General features: G+C 44.7%; 1 protein-coding gene across 2 annotated transcripts in view; it reads left to right on the top strand.

Annotated features, from left to right (window-relative positions):
* Positions 1–17144, top strand: part of CDK10 (cyclin dependent kinase 10) — a 72409-nt gene that overhangs the window by 38721 nt on the left and 16544 nt on the right. The gene's annotated exons all lie outside the window — the stretch shown is intronic.

The following is a 17144-nucleotide window of genomic DNA, read 5'->3' as shown; positions in this document are numbered from 1 at the left end:
ATAGTGAGAAATACTATTAGTTGGACTCAGTTAATTCCATAATCAATTAATTTGAACAAAAATTAGATTGAATGGACAAGATACTTGAAAATATTCAGATATAAACGCCTTTTAATAAAAAACAAGAATTGAATAATAGTACTGGCTGGGAGCTAAGCCCGAGGGAGAGGTCGGAGGACAAAAGAAGGAAGACATTTGTAGTGCAAGGGAATTCCCCTTCTTTTGACAAAACCGCGACCTTTTGAGAACAAAATACACGTTTTAATTAATTGATTAGAATCTGGTGGTCATGTGGACGACTAATCTACACCAGAAATCTGTGTTTGACATCATGACCACAGGTTTGAATCCAGCCTTTCATCCTTCCAAGGTTTATTAAAATAAGTACCTATAAGCTGGGTAACAATAAATACACTGTTAATCAGTGCCAATATGACCAGACCGTATACTTTACAAATGTGCATTTCATTTCCTTACTGTTTATGTTGGCCTAAACAATGATTTTCCTTTTCATTGAGCTTGACTTACTCTGTATAATCACATGCGAATGAAGACGAGACATTCAGATGCAAAAGATGGACACAGTTCGAAAAAATGGGTGCATTTTGGGATTAACATGAGTATAAAAAAAATGCTAGAAGCTGCACCGCTAATTAAAATGTGCAATTCAGAAGAATGTTAAAACCATTTTAAGTTCTAGTGACACCAGAAGCCCCCTTCCATTAATTTTGTAATGTATGTCGGCGTCGGATTCCTCTACATGAATAAAACAGCCCAGTTTTTTTCTGACTCTCCGATGTAAAACTTATATTGAGAGCGATTGAAAGAAAAACTCTGTTGTGGTGGCAGATTTAGGGAAATCACAGTGACAACTGTTACACTCCTACTACCTTTATCAAAAGGTTCTGGATTCTGCATTGTGTCAGTCCGGCAATGAGTGGCTTAGTAAGATTGTCCAGTCAAAATTGTTAGGTTCTGAAGGTCACAGATTTCAAGGCACATTCCTGAATCAAAAATGTTATTCATTGACAAAGAACAGTTTCTAAAGTAAAGTAAAAATTACTACCATGTTAACTCGTATTCTTATTCATGCAGGCCCTATCCTGATATTAGAAGGACCTAGAGCAAGGACCCTAGCACGTAAAGAGCAAAGAGCTTTGAACCTAAACTCGGAAGCCTGAGATTGGGTGTTGCCGCCAGCATCTTGTTTACAGAATAGGTCCCTGAGAGATTAGGCCCAATCTTTAGCTGTGGTTTGGATTTGTTCAGAGGAAAAAAGTGGAATCCTGCCTTACCCTCTCCCAGCAGAAGTGTGGCCTATTTTGCTGCTAATTAAAATAAGCTAAAACAGAAAAGCCACATTAAAAAATGAATACAGATGATTTAATGTACAATTTTCCCCTTGAATCATGACCAGGCCTTTACATTAATGTTAAAACGGGAACCACTGGCCCGTATTTTTGTCTGGTAAAGGTGGCATCCGTTCACACCGCGCACCGTGGTTCCGATGTGCTTTGAGTGTATTATCAAATGGTGGCAGTTGCTGAGTACGGCCTCTGATCGTATGTATCTTGGATCGGAAAGATCACTCCTGCATTTCCAGGGGCAAGTTACACTATTTTTGGTCACTGTACGCTTTGCAGAGCTCTGTGTGAAACATGCAGATGACAGGCTCCACGCCTCATGAGACAGCTCAAAGGGTTTACGGTACCCGCTTCAAAGATCTGCGTATAACATGAAGGCGGTCCAAGAGGGAACTGACCATGCATTGGAAGTCACGGGTGGGGCCTAGCTTTAGGAGGTGGAGGACAGCGTTCGCACGATGGGCAGGCGCAGAGGGCACACTCCGGTTGCAATTAGCTCTCAGGAGGGATGACGAAAAGGCACTAGCGACGGCCCGGGCATGGGAGGCACTGGTGGTGGAACTTCAGGGGCTGATGTCTGACGCAGAGGGAGAAGGGAGCACATCTGACCGATAGGAGGAAACGGTGAGCGGGGAGTAGGAGGGGAACCGTGGGGAGCGCTGGACGCATGAGGCGCGGTTAGACATGGGGGAAAGCCCAAGTTGCCTAGGGAAGGTTTGAGCACTCATACACGAGTCATGGCAATGGGAGGGGCGCATCAGGAAGAGGGCTGGCAGAGGGGGGCACACTGACAGGGGTTGTGGGAGGGAGGGGGAGGGGGGGCTCCACACCGGATGGGTGACTGTTCTTTTGTACAATTGGGGGCATGGTTAAATGTAAACTCTCCGGTGGAGGGCGGAGGGTGTTGAGCAATTGTATTGTGAGGTTGATATGCAAATAATAAAAAAAAAATGTTTAAAAAAAAAACATGAAGGCGGTAACCTCCATACTTCATAAGACCGCTTATTAGGTTACTTTACCTGCTGCAGAGATCTGTATGCAACATGCCGCTCTCAGGCTTCACTTACTATGAGACCGCTTAAGGGTTACTGTAGCTACTGCAGGGATCTGTGTGCAACATGCACATCACAGGCTGCACCCCAAATTTAACAGCTTCAGTGTTTCTGTATCAACCGCAGAGATCTCTGCAAAATGCAGATCAGAGGCTTCTCTCCTTTTGATACAGCTTCTTGGGTTACTTACAATCTACAGAGCTGCGTGTGCAACAGGCAGGCGGCAGCCTCCCCTCCCAGCACAGCAGATCTGTGTGCAACATGAAAATTATAAACTCAATTTCCTGTGAGGCAGTTTAAGGGTCTACTGAGAGCCCTACTTGGCCTACCTACTAGTTACTTTTTTCTCTTGCTCCCTCACTGAGTACTCCCTCTAAATCCACCAGTCCTTTATTCCATCTCTCCTCTCTCTTCCTCCTCTTTGTTTGGGAGTGAACTCAATGAACGCTTCTCTGCCTCTCTCCGGGGCTGTCCAGGCTCATGTCCTTCATTCACTCCAAGCAGGGCAGCTCTCCCCTTAGACCTGGGGGAGAGAGCTAGTTCAATTGGCAACAGCCCTTTGTGCCCTGTGTTGTCGCATAGAGTTTTATTGAAATCCAAACAGTCTACAACTTGTTTAATCATTAACTTCAGGGGGATAAGGGATGTAGGAGCTGTACATGTTATTTCATCCCAGCATAGTGCCCACTTCTGGTCTCCTGCAGTACGTCACCTTGCTGCTGCTAGGAGAGTAGATGCTGCGCCCACAGACCCCACGGGCACCACCAAAGCACCCGCTGCTAGGAACTGACATCACCCTTCAGCCAAGGCATCCGCCTGCTGAAGTCATCCTGCAAGTCCATGAGTGTACATTCCGTGCCACCAGGACTAACTTTAGCCACAAATCAGTAATGTACCACAATATGTAGACCGCATTCTTTTAACTTACATCTGACACCTGTGCTGTGAGCCAGCAACCGCAGAGGTGTACTGATCCACCTCCATAATAAACAATGCACAGCCCAACCCTTAATCTAAGCAATCCTGTCTAAATCTACTGCAGATTTGTCCGAGCAGGGCTTTGATCTTCTTCCCAAACCCCCTTCCACTCCTCCACACGGCCAGCTCTGATCAAAGTCCTGCCAGTGTTTTCAACAAAGTATTTTGTATCAGAAAAGTTATGTTGTATAAATGATACATAATGTAATATAAATATGGTGATGCTTTGAAAAGGAAAAATGTTTTTGAGAACGGCTGTAATTTTAAGATAAGAGCAACACATAAAGTTTTATATTGCCACAGTGCTTTGCATGTTGACATTTTTCAGCGCTCTTAAGTTGCCTGTGTAAATGCCTGTACTGCTCGATCTTTCCGGTCTTATTGTGTTGAAGGGTGATTTAGGTGACTTCAGTCTCTTTCCATTCAAGTCTAAGGGTTAGAGTAGTGTATAGAGCCTATTTATTAGGCACTTCGACATGATCCTGTGTTCTTCCCCATAGATCAGGGTTTGCATATATATATATATCCTAGGGGATAGATTCGTTAGCATTAGGGGTAATCTGTTCTTTAGTGAGGGTATTTCATGGAGCCGTGCTGAATTCAGGCCTGGTAGGCCTTAAACGGGAGAGACTCCATCTTTCCTCCTGCTCTGGCAGCTCGGGATGTTTCTAGGTCATAGGCAGTGTTTTAGTTAGGAGGTGTTATTCGCTTGGAGAGAACCGGTTCAGGCCGGCCCTTATCGAAGGATTGTATTTTTCTTCATGCCGAAGACACTACATCAGGCCGGCCGGCTGGGAACGTGTCCTTGGCACGGGGAGGTACAAGAATTTGGTGGGCGGCAGGTTACGGGCTGGAATTTTCCATGAGGAAATGCACGTCTATATTAGTAAAAGTTTGAGGCAGATACTGGCACTTGCTTCTTGTCCATGGGCGGCACCTGGCCGTTAGTAGTAAAGCTGCTACTTATTCCAGGGAAGACAGATGACAAACTTGGAGGTGGAGAAAAACCGAGAGATAGATATCCCAAAGAGAAGAGAGTAGCCGATGAGGAAGAGGTCCCAGTGACTCGGAGAGGGAGACGGGAGTAAACCCGTGATTGCGGAGGTGTGACTTCCAGGCGAAGCCGAGGCGCAGACGAGAAGGGAACCTAGATGACCATTGAGTGCAGGCTACATACGACCAAGGTGATGTCAACCCCTTACTATTAGAGTGTACAACTTAATCTTTCACTTTTCTTTGCAGGTTATGTGATATATATTATGTTCCGTGAGTGTGCATGTAATAACTAAATAAAGTATTCAGTTTGTAGTAAAGCAATATGTGCTACGTGTTCTTGTGTAAGAGGGTAACCTATTCTTCTAGTCAGCTGTGACTTAACATGAACAGATGTTAATCCTGATCAGGTAGGTGGTAACTGAATAAGGGAGAAAGGAGCCCTTCGAACTGGGGAACAAGTTGTGCTCAACTAGCTGTCTTTGTGTGATCTGATATATAGTAACACTGATGTCGTGGTAATTATAGGATGAACTCGTGCTAAGGCTGCCGTCTGGGCAGGAAGTCCTGGGTCCATTTGGGACCGCGAGGCTGTGACTGCCGTCTGGGCAGGAAGTCTGTGGCTGCCGTCTGGGCAGGAAGTCCTGGGTCCGTTTGGGACCGCGAGGCTGTGACTTGTAAAGCTGCCGTCTGGGCAGGAAGTCCTGGGTCCGTTTGGGACCGCGAGGCTGTGGCTGCCGTCTGGGCAGGAAGTCCTGGGTCCGTTTGGGACCGCGAGGCTGTGGATGCCGTCTGGGCAGGAAGTCCTGGGTCCGTTTGGGACCGCGAGGCTGTGGCTGCCGTCTGGGCAGGAAGTCCTGGGTCCATTTGGGACCGCGAGGCTGTGGCTGCCGTCTGGGCAGGAAGTCCTGGGTCCATTTGGGACCGCGAGGCTGTGACTGCCGTCTGGGCAGGAAGTCTGTGGCTGCCGTCTGGGCAGGAAGTCCTGGGTCCGTTTGGGACCGCGAGGCTGTGACTTGTAGGTCTTGGTATATATAGTAGGAATTCCCTGTCCTTAGGTGGTACATATATGTGGTTATTTAGGTGTAAACAGGCCCTAGGGAGGGGGTAACGTTCTGGTTTGGGTTAGAGAGGCTCTGCTGAGCGGGTTCTATCTGATCCGAAAACCCAAGCAGAACAATGCCTCAGTTGCATATCCAGTCCAGAGCAAAAGTCGGGGGTACACGAGGGTGGACAGCGTCCACCCACTATTTTTACAGGGTGAACGCCGTCCACCCTGCCAAGAAGTTGGGCCCCACTGTAAAATATGCTGTATTCATCCCGGTGTAATTTGCAAACACTGGGACACATTCCGCAGCGCTTGCACGTTATCTGCTTTCGATCCGCAACAACGTGCAGGTAGGGATGGGGCTTTCTTATTTAAGACTACTGCTGGGCCCATAACAAAGGCCGAATTTGAGGGGTCATCAGGCCTCCTTTTGTTGAGTCTCTTGGCTAGGAGCAGTTAGGAGACTCACACCTGATGCAAATGAAGCAGAGGGGAAACAAAGGCTCACACCTTGTTAGTACTTCACACATACTTAAGAGAGGCAGCTTTTCACTTTGTTCAGGCTCTCATTAGGAGATAGGCATGTGCTGTAAGAATGTCAGATGTGTTGGTCTGTCCAAGTATTTACACAAAATAAATAGCATATATAGTGCTTACTACCCCTGAGGAGGCGTTGTAATAATTTAAATATCACTATCTTTTCTTTTAAAGCACTATGGGTAGAGGAAGTTTACGCTGACAAAAGTCAACATTGTTTTATGTGTAGCTTACAAAAGTGTGAATCTTCAGGAGCGTTTCCCTGTATACTGGAAATGTGCTCCAATGTACTCATGATAGACTTGATAAACATATATGTGAGGGCTTAAGATCTGATGTCACTTTTTATGATGCCACTTCCTGTGATGTTACGTGCCGTGTTGTAACCGGCATACTCATTAACTAGGTTAGTCCCCCCACTTCTTTTTTAGGTCTCATCTACGCAGCACGCAAGCGCTGCTTAGAAGATGACCTCTTGGAATCGCTCCGTACTTTTTGGGAAACTCGTGCATGTACTGCACTGTTCCCAATGAGTACTCGTGCATGTACGCCATTTACCTTGCGGGAGCGACCAGCGGCGCCATCTGTTTGCAATTATCGTGCCTGCCGCTGCTCGCTCCCGCAAGGTAAACGCTGTATATGGCTTCAGCGTCTACAGGCATCCAGTATCCTGTTACTAAAGACTTTACAGCTTGCATCTGTTATCCTGACTGCTCGGCCTCCAGCTAAGGAAAGAAATACACTGCCTGCTGGGCTCCGAACAGTGGGATTAATAATGCATCAATTTTAATGCAGACTCTTTTTTTTTATTGTTCACGAACAGCAAAGTGAATGTTTGAGCATTTCGGCAGGGGGTTAATGAGCACTCGGATTAGTTATTCAGATTTTCTTGCACTGCTTCAATCCATCCTAAGGAGGAGGCGGCCTGGGATTTCACGCAAAACATTCCCACAAAGATATCTGCTTTTATAGTGGCCGTGGGTAGGGGGAACGGAGGCAGATGTAAGCATGATGGTGCGTGCCCAGTAGCCTGTACATGTGTGAGTCAATTTATGTGTATGTGTGTAGTTGCATTTTTTGTTCCTGGATTGGGAGGAAAAAAGACGTAACCGTGGAAAATGTGTTGATACCATCGCATAGTGACTCGAGTAACCAAATACACTAGCCAGACTGACCCTTTTCCCACGTTATCTGGTCGTCACTATTTACCCCACAAATCTCTGGGACATTTGCCAAATGTTTGCAGTTCAGTCATATGTTTTAACAGCAGCTCTAAGCAAAAGAGAAGCTTAAGGCGTACTGCAGTGCTTTAAAATCTGTCACAAAACATAATAGATGCAAATAACGAGTGTGCCATTAGGAAAGCTATACGCTGATTCATTGGGGCAGCTTTAAATGGGCTGAGGACGCTTCGGGGGAGCGGACTGGGGGTAGAAAACTGTGCGCACGCCTGTGTGTGGGAGCTCCGCATGGGAGTTCTTTGCCCATCACTGTCAATTTCCATCTAACTTTCTTTCTTTTTAACAACTTGTCACCCTGCTTAGCGTAGAGCACTGGCCATAGAGTGTAGCTGAGGTCAAACAAACCTCTTTCTAATATTACAGTAGTCGCGTGACGTTCCTCTCCACGCAACATCTCACCATGCAGCAGCCAGAGACTGTGGTGACAGGCAGGCTCTTTCACCTGTGCGCTAGTTCGCACATTGGTATTTGTGTCCACACCAAGCTGGTCCAGACTGTCACATAAGTCTATCACCTTCTCCGTTTCTTAACATTTTACAAGTATAGTGTTGTGGGAAATGGCAGGCAATATATTCCTGGGGCAGGCGGAACAAATCGTTCCATTAACAAGTAACACCTTTTATGGCATACAATTGACGTCAGCACTGCGCCTACAGATGCGCCCACCTGATTGGGTACAAATACCTCAACGAGACTATCACAATAATTAGGAGACTCGTCGACAATCGAGGTTCCTTTTTAGGTCTCGCCTGACCCAGCGCATGTGCTGGTCTGGCGAGACTTTTTGAGAGGGCTCCAAAAAGTGCTACCAGGCCAGCCTAGAGCTACAGTGCATGTGCGCGGGCGCCGCGCTTGACCGCGATTACTTTCACTTTCGCGGCCGCATGGCCGCTTTGATGTTTGATCGCGATCACTTTCGCGGCCGCACGGCCGCTTGTTTCCCTTCCTTTCATTGCCACGTGAAATTTCACTTGACCCAGTTAAACGTTAGCAGGACCAGGCATCATTCATCGCTAAACCTTTCCAAAATCTTTTAGTTTACTTTACGATGCTCCTTTGGTACATCGATTGGTGGCTGTTCGACTGGAAGAGGTAGTGAATGACAAACCATCTCCTGTAAGCATTTTAACAACTTATATTTAGGAATACTTGGTACTACATACAGTGCAACAGTGTCAAGGCACCACTACACAGTAGCTCCTACTACTTTAACCAAATACGGCAGCAGGACAAAGATATCACCCATAAACCTAACAATGCTATTTACCTCAATCCTGAAACCCTCTCCTACCATATGGATCCCCTTACCCTATATGTATGCAGTGTTGCCACCAATCCCAGAGAAAAATACCTGCTTCAAGTTTTATTATTTTGCAACGGCCCTTAAATGATTCTTACGTAAAACTTTACATTAAGACACCTTTATTGATTCTTAACATGCCCTTTCTGTGTCTGGTTCCTTTAATCACCAGCCTGAGGTCATTCGGGTAGCTGTAGACCATTATAAATCAATAGTGGATCCTTTCCTTTTGAAGCAGCCATGCTCATTAACTTTCAAGATCACGTGCTTGGCTTGCTCCTAAAATTATAACAAAATCAGTGGCTGATCTTAATAGAGAATAGTGGTTTAATAACCTTTTACATTTTGTGACCGGAAATGCAAGGTCAACACAATCCGGAAAGGATAAATCTATTGCTTCTGAAGCCCCCTGCATTCATGGTAAGTGACTGTGCTTTCAGAGTTTGACAGCTCTCTTCTACCCTGCCTGTTAAAATGTAAACTTTCAGGGGCACCTCTTTTTTGGGAATGAGTTGACTTATTGCGGATTGTTAATCACTGATGTGTGGAATTTTGGTGAGTTGCCTCTGTGGACTACTCTCCAACTTTTTGCAGGAGATTATAACCGCAAAAACCTCTTTTGCAGCAAAACGCTGATACATATATAATACATATCGGATAACTGTGCAGTATGGTCAAGGGGTACTGGTGACGACATAAACCACAAGGCCAAAGGCCCAGTGTCTATAAACGTTGCTAGAACCCCGAGAGGCTAATGGGATCATATTACACATGTAGCCTGTTAAGTCTTTTATTTTTATCTAACTCCTATTTTTTGTTGGCCAGTTAGCTTGAAAGGGTTTTTTTCCTTCAAACTTGCAAATGTTTATTGAAAACCGTTAAATGCTGGTCTTTGGAATGTGGTTGTCTGTGAAGACGTAAACAATACTTAATTGTATAGCTAAGAATGTAGAATTAAAAAAAAACATTTGCTTTGTTAAGGGAGAGATTGTTAAGACCTTCCTCTGCAAGGTGCAGTAAACAATGGGCACTCATTAAAATTAGAAAGTTTAGATCTAGTTGATCTTTCTTGAGCAGAATATTGATTGAAAATAGTAAAACCCAGCAGAGTGGTTTGGGGCTGTCATATCGAAACCAATAGTTCACAGGAACCCCTGACATGTTTTCCATATTTCCAGTGAGCTGTGAAATATTTTCCAGTTCATAGTTTTCTGTGAAATGTTTTTCAAACCAATGTGTCTGGTGCAATAAAAGCAGCCAACATGTTAAATATGATTTTTTTTTAAAACTTCACAAGTTTGGCAAAAGTCTGCTTTGCAAATTTCACTCACTCACAATGTTGATTTGTTCTTCCGTTCCCGGAAATCGCAGTGTATTGCGTGCATCATTTAACAAATTGTATGGTAAATAAACATCTGGGAACAACATGACCAGTCTGGAGTCAGTAAGGGTTTATTTATGGTGCATTACTTCTTGAGGACTGATCGGTAGTGCTTCTTCCAGCACAGGAGAGGCCCTGACACATTGGCAGTGATTGTTTTCTTCTAGTTGCTCTCTCGTGAGTGGCGTGGGAGGGATTACAGAGTCCCTATTGCATGCAGGCAAATGGGCTCCCCTCTTCCTCCTTAGGAACTGGTATGCAGCCAAAGTTGGGTGGAGAGGGCCACACAGTTGCTTAGGCCCCAGTGCCAATGCACCTGCCGCACTATTGATAGTTGCGCTCCTGTTTCTCGAGGGTTCTGTGAACCGCACATTACTACATGAAGTGCTTCTCTTATGCTTTTTCTTTTTTTTTTAAATCTCTATGCCCATTTTGTGGTCTATTTTCTACCCACTGCCATTGGATTCAAGCTACCCTGGCTGATGAGGGATGTTACCCCGATGCCGGGCCCAGGATGCTTGTTTCCGGTCCAGGGAGGATCTGGCTTGGTAGTTCGGGCTGGACTGTTCCCGTGAGGAACAGGGTCAAAACTGATTTGAATATGACTGGGCCCAAACTGTGGTGGCGAAGTGAGCAAAAGAACGATGGATTTAACCCACATCTCTTGAATGGGGGTGAAAGTTTGACTGATTCAGCATTCTGTTCATCATTTGTTGCCGCAGCACTATTTTATATATCACAGCACACTCTTTAGTTTGCCTTTTTTTTTAACTTAAATATATTTTTACTATATTTTCTACCTTTAAAGAGTAGAACATCATGAAAGGAAGCACTCTTCCTCTTGGTTAATGCTGAGAAATCATTCCATCGCGTCCTCTGGCCGTGTTTGTTTCAGGTGCTCCGCCACTTCGGGTTCGGTGAGATGTTTCTTAAGTGGATAAGCTGTATCTATAGTGCACCCAGGGCTGCTGTCCAGGTCAACTGAGTATCCTCGCCCCCGTTTGTGATCAAGCACAGTACTCGTCTCTCCCCGCTCCTTTACGCACTCTATATGGAGCCCCTGGCACAGCGCATTAGAGATCACCCGTGGATTTCCTGTATCCGCTTCGGCGCAGAGACACATACCATTAGCATGTATGTGGACGATGTAATACTCTCGTTAGCAAACCCGATGAACTCCCCACCGAAGTTATTGGAAGAACTGCAGAGCTTCGTCAAGTTCTCAGGATTCAAGGTCAATTTGACAAAATCCCAGATATTGAACCGGTCGGTCAGCCCTCTGCATGAGGCAGCACTCTGAGCCCGATTCCCGTTGGCCTGGACAGCAGACACTATTCTGTATCTAGAGCTACAGCTTGCTTCCACAGTGTCCAAGACCATGGCAATCAACTACAGGACCCTCGTGGACCAAACATCTAAGTCGCTGATGGAGTGGGGGGACTGCAGTTGGCTTGGTGGGGACGCATCGAGGCGGTCAAGATGGCGGTACTCCCGCACATTCTCTATATATTTCAAACAATCCCAATAGCCCCCGCGTCGCTGCAACTAGCTATCAATAAGTTTGTATGGTGAGGGAAGAGGTCGGGCCTACCAGCTAAACAACGGACAAGGCTGTAGGGCGAGGGAGGATTAGGACTCCCCTTGACCAGTAGATATTATCAAGCCACGCAGCTTCGATATGATGTAGAATTGAACCGACCCCTTTCTGAAAAGCACTGGGCCTTTATGGACCAGACGGTGGCGGGTATCAAAATATGGCGGGGAATCTGGCTCCCCCGTAAAGCCAGAGCGTGGGGACTATATTCATCCCCGGTCACGGAGACGACGATTAGAGTCTGGGATAGGGTCGACCTTAGCAAGAAACGAACAACGTTTCCCTCCCCGATGACCCTGATTGTGGACAATCCTGATTTTGCTCCTGGGGCGGGTCGGAGGTTTTTAGCAGATGGCGCAAGGTCAGTTGTAAAAGGGCGAGGTCCCTTTTCGATCCTTTGGCGATCATCCCTTTTGAACAACTTCGACAGAACTATGCATTACCGGCCGCTGACATGTTCACCTACCTGCAGCTGAGATACTGGGTGGCCTCCCCGACCTATAAGGCAGCCGCCTCACATCCACTCACCACTTTTGGGAAATGGGACTATCAAATACCCATTTTATTATATGCGGAAAATGGCGTGCTAATCGCATGAACTGCAGATGGATTGCAAATATTACTGGATGGTTTTGTAACCTATGTGTCCACATTATACTTTAAAGTTAACTATGGCAAATCTTGATTTGCGGGCCACGAAATACAAAATCCAGAACGTATTCGATGGGAAGTGCAAAATTAGAGAAAGTCCATACTTTTAATTATCTTTGAATTTTTTTTTAACCCTGCTCTGGCATGGAAACAGCTTTTAACTGTCAGGGCAAATCATTTCAAAAGTAATGTTGAAGCAATCTTTCGATTTTACCAGACTCTAGGACAAAAAAAACAGTTAAACAGCTCATTCATCTCTATAAAACAAAAGGCGTTTCAGCAGGATGGAGCTGGCCTATGGGATATACAAATGTAGACCTTTTACACAAGGTGGAAAACTTTCATGAGAAGACTATTACACGTCCCCTAGGGCACAACAAGTTTATTATGCCATGAAGAGCTTGGCATCTCATACCTAACAGGTCTCCTAAATCTCTCTCCCTTATTGTTATAGGTTAAAGCTTGGTCTGACCCGGAGGCCTCCTTGGCGCGCGCTTGCATTTCGGAGTGCTTGGGTCTAAAACGGGCAAGGGAGATTGTTTGGCTGTCATATAGAAAGAAGTCTTTTGAATTGCTAGGTATGAAAAAATTGTATATCAATCCATCCAATATTGCTGAAATAGTAAAACAAGACTTCTTAAGTTATTGTATTGACAGTACGTTACAAAAAGAATAAAGTATGTTATTTCTGTTAAGATTTGGCCTACTAGTGACAACAAATGAGATAGAACCTTATTTAATTTGGGTAACAAGTCCTGCTTACAGGCGGTATCTCTCTGTTTTAGATTTTGCCTGATTCATTTGTTGGTAGCCTTTCCATCCACAATTGTTGGTCCGTAATCTCCCTCCGTGCAGGTGTGATCAATCATCCACACACAACAACACATGCCATCTGATCCTGTTCTGCCCTTTGAATGAGGCTCCAAGGCGTCGGTTTCTAAGACCTATTTTACGGAAGTTGAACATTAGACTTCATTTGGGAGGCTTATGCTATTACAGCGCATGGAAAGCAAAGACGTTTGCTGGGCTTTTCTTCATTTTTAGGTCTCGCCTGAGCTAGCGCTTATAGCGCTGCTCTGGCGAGAGTTTTAGTAAGTGGGTTTTGGAAGTGTTAACCTGGTGGCTTTTTTCAGGCCTCCAGCTTGCGTTCGCGATGTCGTGCATGCGCACAGCTGCTATCCTGGTTTCTACCCGCTCCTCCCCCTCCCTTACTGCACAGAAGAGTTTCAGCCTTAAACATAAGGAAACACTTGGAAACGTTTCTTTTACGCTATGTCAAACCCTGTGTACTTAGTAGAAATACAAATCTTTTATGCAGGAAGAGCTTCACATTTTTAAACAATGACATCCAAAACAGAACAGTTTACGTGGTCACAGGGAGACACTACTTTTATTCTGCTGTACTGGCGCTCGTGGTTTGTTTATTCCTCGCATGGCCGGCTTTCCTTCCCCTCTCTCACCCGCTCCTCCCCCTCCCTTACTGCACGGAAGAGTTTCAGCCTTAAACGTAAGGAAACACTTGGAAACGTTTCTTTCACGCTATGTCAAACCCTGTGTACTTGTAGAAATACAAATCTTTTATGCAGGAAAAGCTTCACATTTTGAAACGATGACATCCAAAACAGAACTGTTTACGTGGTCACAGGGAGACACTACTTTTATTCTGCTGTACTGGCGCTTGTGGTTTGTTTACTTGTAACACGTGCAAATGCTAAGCTATTAATGAAGCTGGATGGCTCTGTCTGGCTTCGAGCCCCGTGGCGCCTGTTGTCTGTTCCCTCCTTAGTATTAGTAAATGCAGTATTTGAAGAGCAGATATTTTAGCTACTAGTAAATGTGCGTTTTTAGTTAGCCTTTCTGCCCACTTGTTTCCGCTTAATCTTTGCACTCTCCTCTTTGCTCAGCTTTTCAGTCTTTTTCTCTTAAATCATTCTTTTACTTTTGTCTGAGTTTCTCTCTGACTGTTTGCACCCTCACTTCTGCTCAAATCTCTTGACCGTAGCTCGTTCTACTCTTAGTTCGTTTTTTCTCACACTCTGCAATCTCACTCTTCGTTTCTATTACAAGGGCACTGCCCACCTTCTATGGTGTAGTGCCTGTCCCTCGCAGCTTGTTCACTCTCTTGTGCCCCATACAAGCCCCTCCTGCCTTCACTGGCAGCTGTGGCTCCCCCTTTCACCAGTGGCTAGTGAAGTATCAGTAGATGATGTAGCACCCAGAATAATGTGCTGCATAGCTAAATACTTACAAGGTCCCAAAGGCGAGACCTATTTGGCTTTGCCAATGCTTGTTAAGTAGTGCATGCCAAATGTAGAAAAAGGCTAATAAAGCAGGTTTACTTCCATCGATTTAAACCTAAATTCGGAGCAAATTTATATATTTTGGATTATCCATAAATTCCAGAAGTATCCCTTCGGAAGCTGCAACAGTCATAGCTTCTCACACATATTCACAGCCGAATCACTTGACTGCACTATTTAAACATGTGGAAATGCTTACCAAAAATGCATCGATCTACAGGATTCGATATTCCCAGCCTACACCATCAGTTTCCTGACTAAGCCTCCACTCCACTGTTTTTCTTTTCACGTTTCAGATTCATTCAACTGATGAAATTCGTGACTCCAGTGCCAGTAAATGCTGGTCTCTATTGCACTACTGACACCATTCCCCATAATAATGATGCTAGACAAAGGAGGTTAGGGTCTTCGGAGTAATTGGCTGCCGAGGGCCTAATTAGACTCTTCATGGTCAATGAGTGTGATGCAGACTCCGTCCAAAGCCGCCCCTTGAGGGAATTACCATGAACCACTGCTGGACGTTCAGCTGCAGCTCAGCATAGGGCTACAATGGTGCTCAGCTGTGGTAGGCTTGTCGGCAGCAGAACAGCACCTGTCCTACAGTGATAAACATGACAGACCCACACGCTGCCCTGCTGGATCATGCAAGAGCATAACACCAGTGAAAGCAGTAATGCCTTCCTCATATGAATCCTATCCTACAAGGTCATAGGTGAACTCCCCATTTTAATGACGCAAAGTGGGCTTCCATTGATATTAGGCACAGGCCGGCAGTCACGTGGCAGCACGAACCATGAAAGACATACAGTCAATGCAGATGTAACAGGCATCTGAAATGCCCCCTTTCCATAATGTGGACATTCTTCATGTACCGAGCATGACTTTTGTTGCATTGTGAGTATGTCATCCATCGAGTTCACTGCCGCGGAGCTGCCGTGCATGTTTGACTGCCCTTAGCTACTGGCATGTTGCAATGTCCCCTAGTCCACAAAGTATAACAGTTAGAAGTTTACGTTTTTGCTGTGATCTTCACTTGTAATTATGTGCCCATGACATCTGTTCATACTGCAATGTTTATGTGTAGTGTACTGCACAGTTATGCTCGTCACAAGAAGTCTGGTGTATGTTCCTTCCTCTAACTAACTAACTCTCTCACTAACTAACTTACTCTCTCACTAACTAACTAACTATCTCACTAACTCTCTCACTATCTAACTCACTTTAAAAACACTAATTCTAACTATCTCTCTCATGGACTCTCTCTCCAAACTAACTCTCTCTCTCTCTGTCGCTCATGGACTCTCTCAATAACTAACTCTCTAACTATCTATCTCTATCATTAAATAACTCTCTCACTAACTAACTCTCTCTCTCACTGAATAACTTTTTCTCTCACTAACTCACTCTCTCACTAACTTACTAACTCTCACTGTCTCACTAACTAACTAACTAACTAAATCTTTAACAAACTAACTAACTCGCTAACTATCTCACTAACTGTTACACAGGTACTGTTTCCCAAGCTTCAGCCTCCTGTTATTTATGCCCCACATAACAACAAAAAAACATAAAAGCAAGCATTGGCACACGCAGAAACAAGTTGACAGCATTTAAAGAACTAAATTAGATCAAGACATTATTTATAGGTAATACTTTTTTAATATAGTCTTTCACTTGTACGTAAGGCTTTCTTGGTCATATATAAGGTAACAAAAATGCTTTAAACACTTCTTTATTATATCTTTGCAGCATTCTACAAACTAATGTACAGCACAGCTTAAAAACATAGGCAAAGTCAATATCTCTGGCTAAACACTTATAAGGTCCCAAAGACGAGACCTATTGGCTATGCCAATGCTTGTTTAGGACTTGTGCTCTGCGTAGTCCTGATTCTATAAGGGCACAGAAAGGAACGCAAGTCCCAGAATGCAAAGCAAGCACCTTAAGTTGATGAGCTACTCGGCCATAGACATCGGAAACTTGAGAGCTCTGAGGTTCCTCCCGTATTTAGAAAGGTTAAATCAAATCTACAAGACCCATGATGCAATCTGCGGTTGGTTAAAACCAGAATTGTCTTTAGCCGTTCTGTGAGACATGGGCCATTTTGCTGTTACAATGAACACTAGCATTTACTTTACAATCAGAAATGTGTGACACGTCTAAAAAGAGAGGATGTGGCGTTAAGGCCAGAGCTGGCGACTTTGGAACTGGGAAACCAGGTTTGAGTCTTGCATCGGCTGTTCCTGTGCCTTAAAAACATGAATGTGACCTTGTGTAATGTAAATGGTGCTCATATGATCAGAGCCAGATTGCGCAATATAAAACTGCGCAAAAATGTACATCAAGTAAACGCTTTACATTTTAGTTGCACATATATTAAAAACATTCTTTACAATGCAATGGACTTGTAAACTGACTTTATTAGTAGTTTTCAACTTCAAGGAATTCACAATTTCCAGAGGGTACCAAACCAAACTTTGACACTTTTATCCATCAGGAGGAGCGGGCTTAGCAGAGAGCTGTTAGAAACAGGGTGAAGCTTAGGTGCACACAGCCAATAATGTATGAAGAGAGAGGAGTCCCGAAGAGAGACAAGGATCGGTGGGATACACATTCTAAGGGGTATCATATATTGTACTACTCTGTTTGAGCATGTGAACTGCTTTTTGTTGTCCAGACAGATTCCAGCCTAGATGCAGATAAAA

Source organism: Triturus cristatus, chromosome 12, assembly GCF_964204655.1.
Source record: "Triturus cristatus chromosome 12, aTriCri1.1, whole genome shotgun sequence".
Lineage (NCBI taxonomy): Eukaryota > Metazoa > Chordata > Amphibia > Caudata > Salamandridae > Triturus > Triturus cristatus.
The sequence above is the reverse complement of the archived record's forward strand: the minus strand, read 5'-3'. Positions and strand labels throughout refer to the sequence as shown.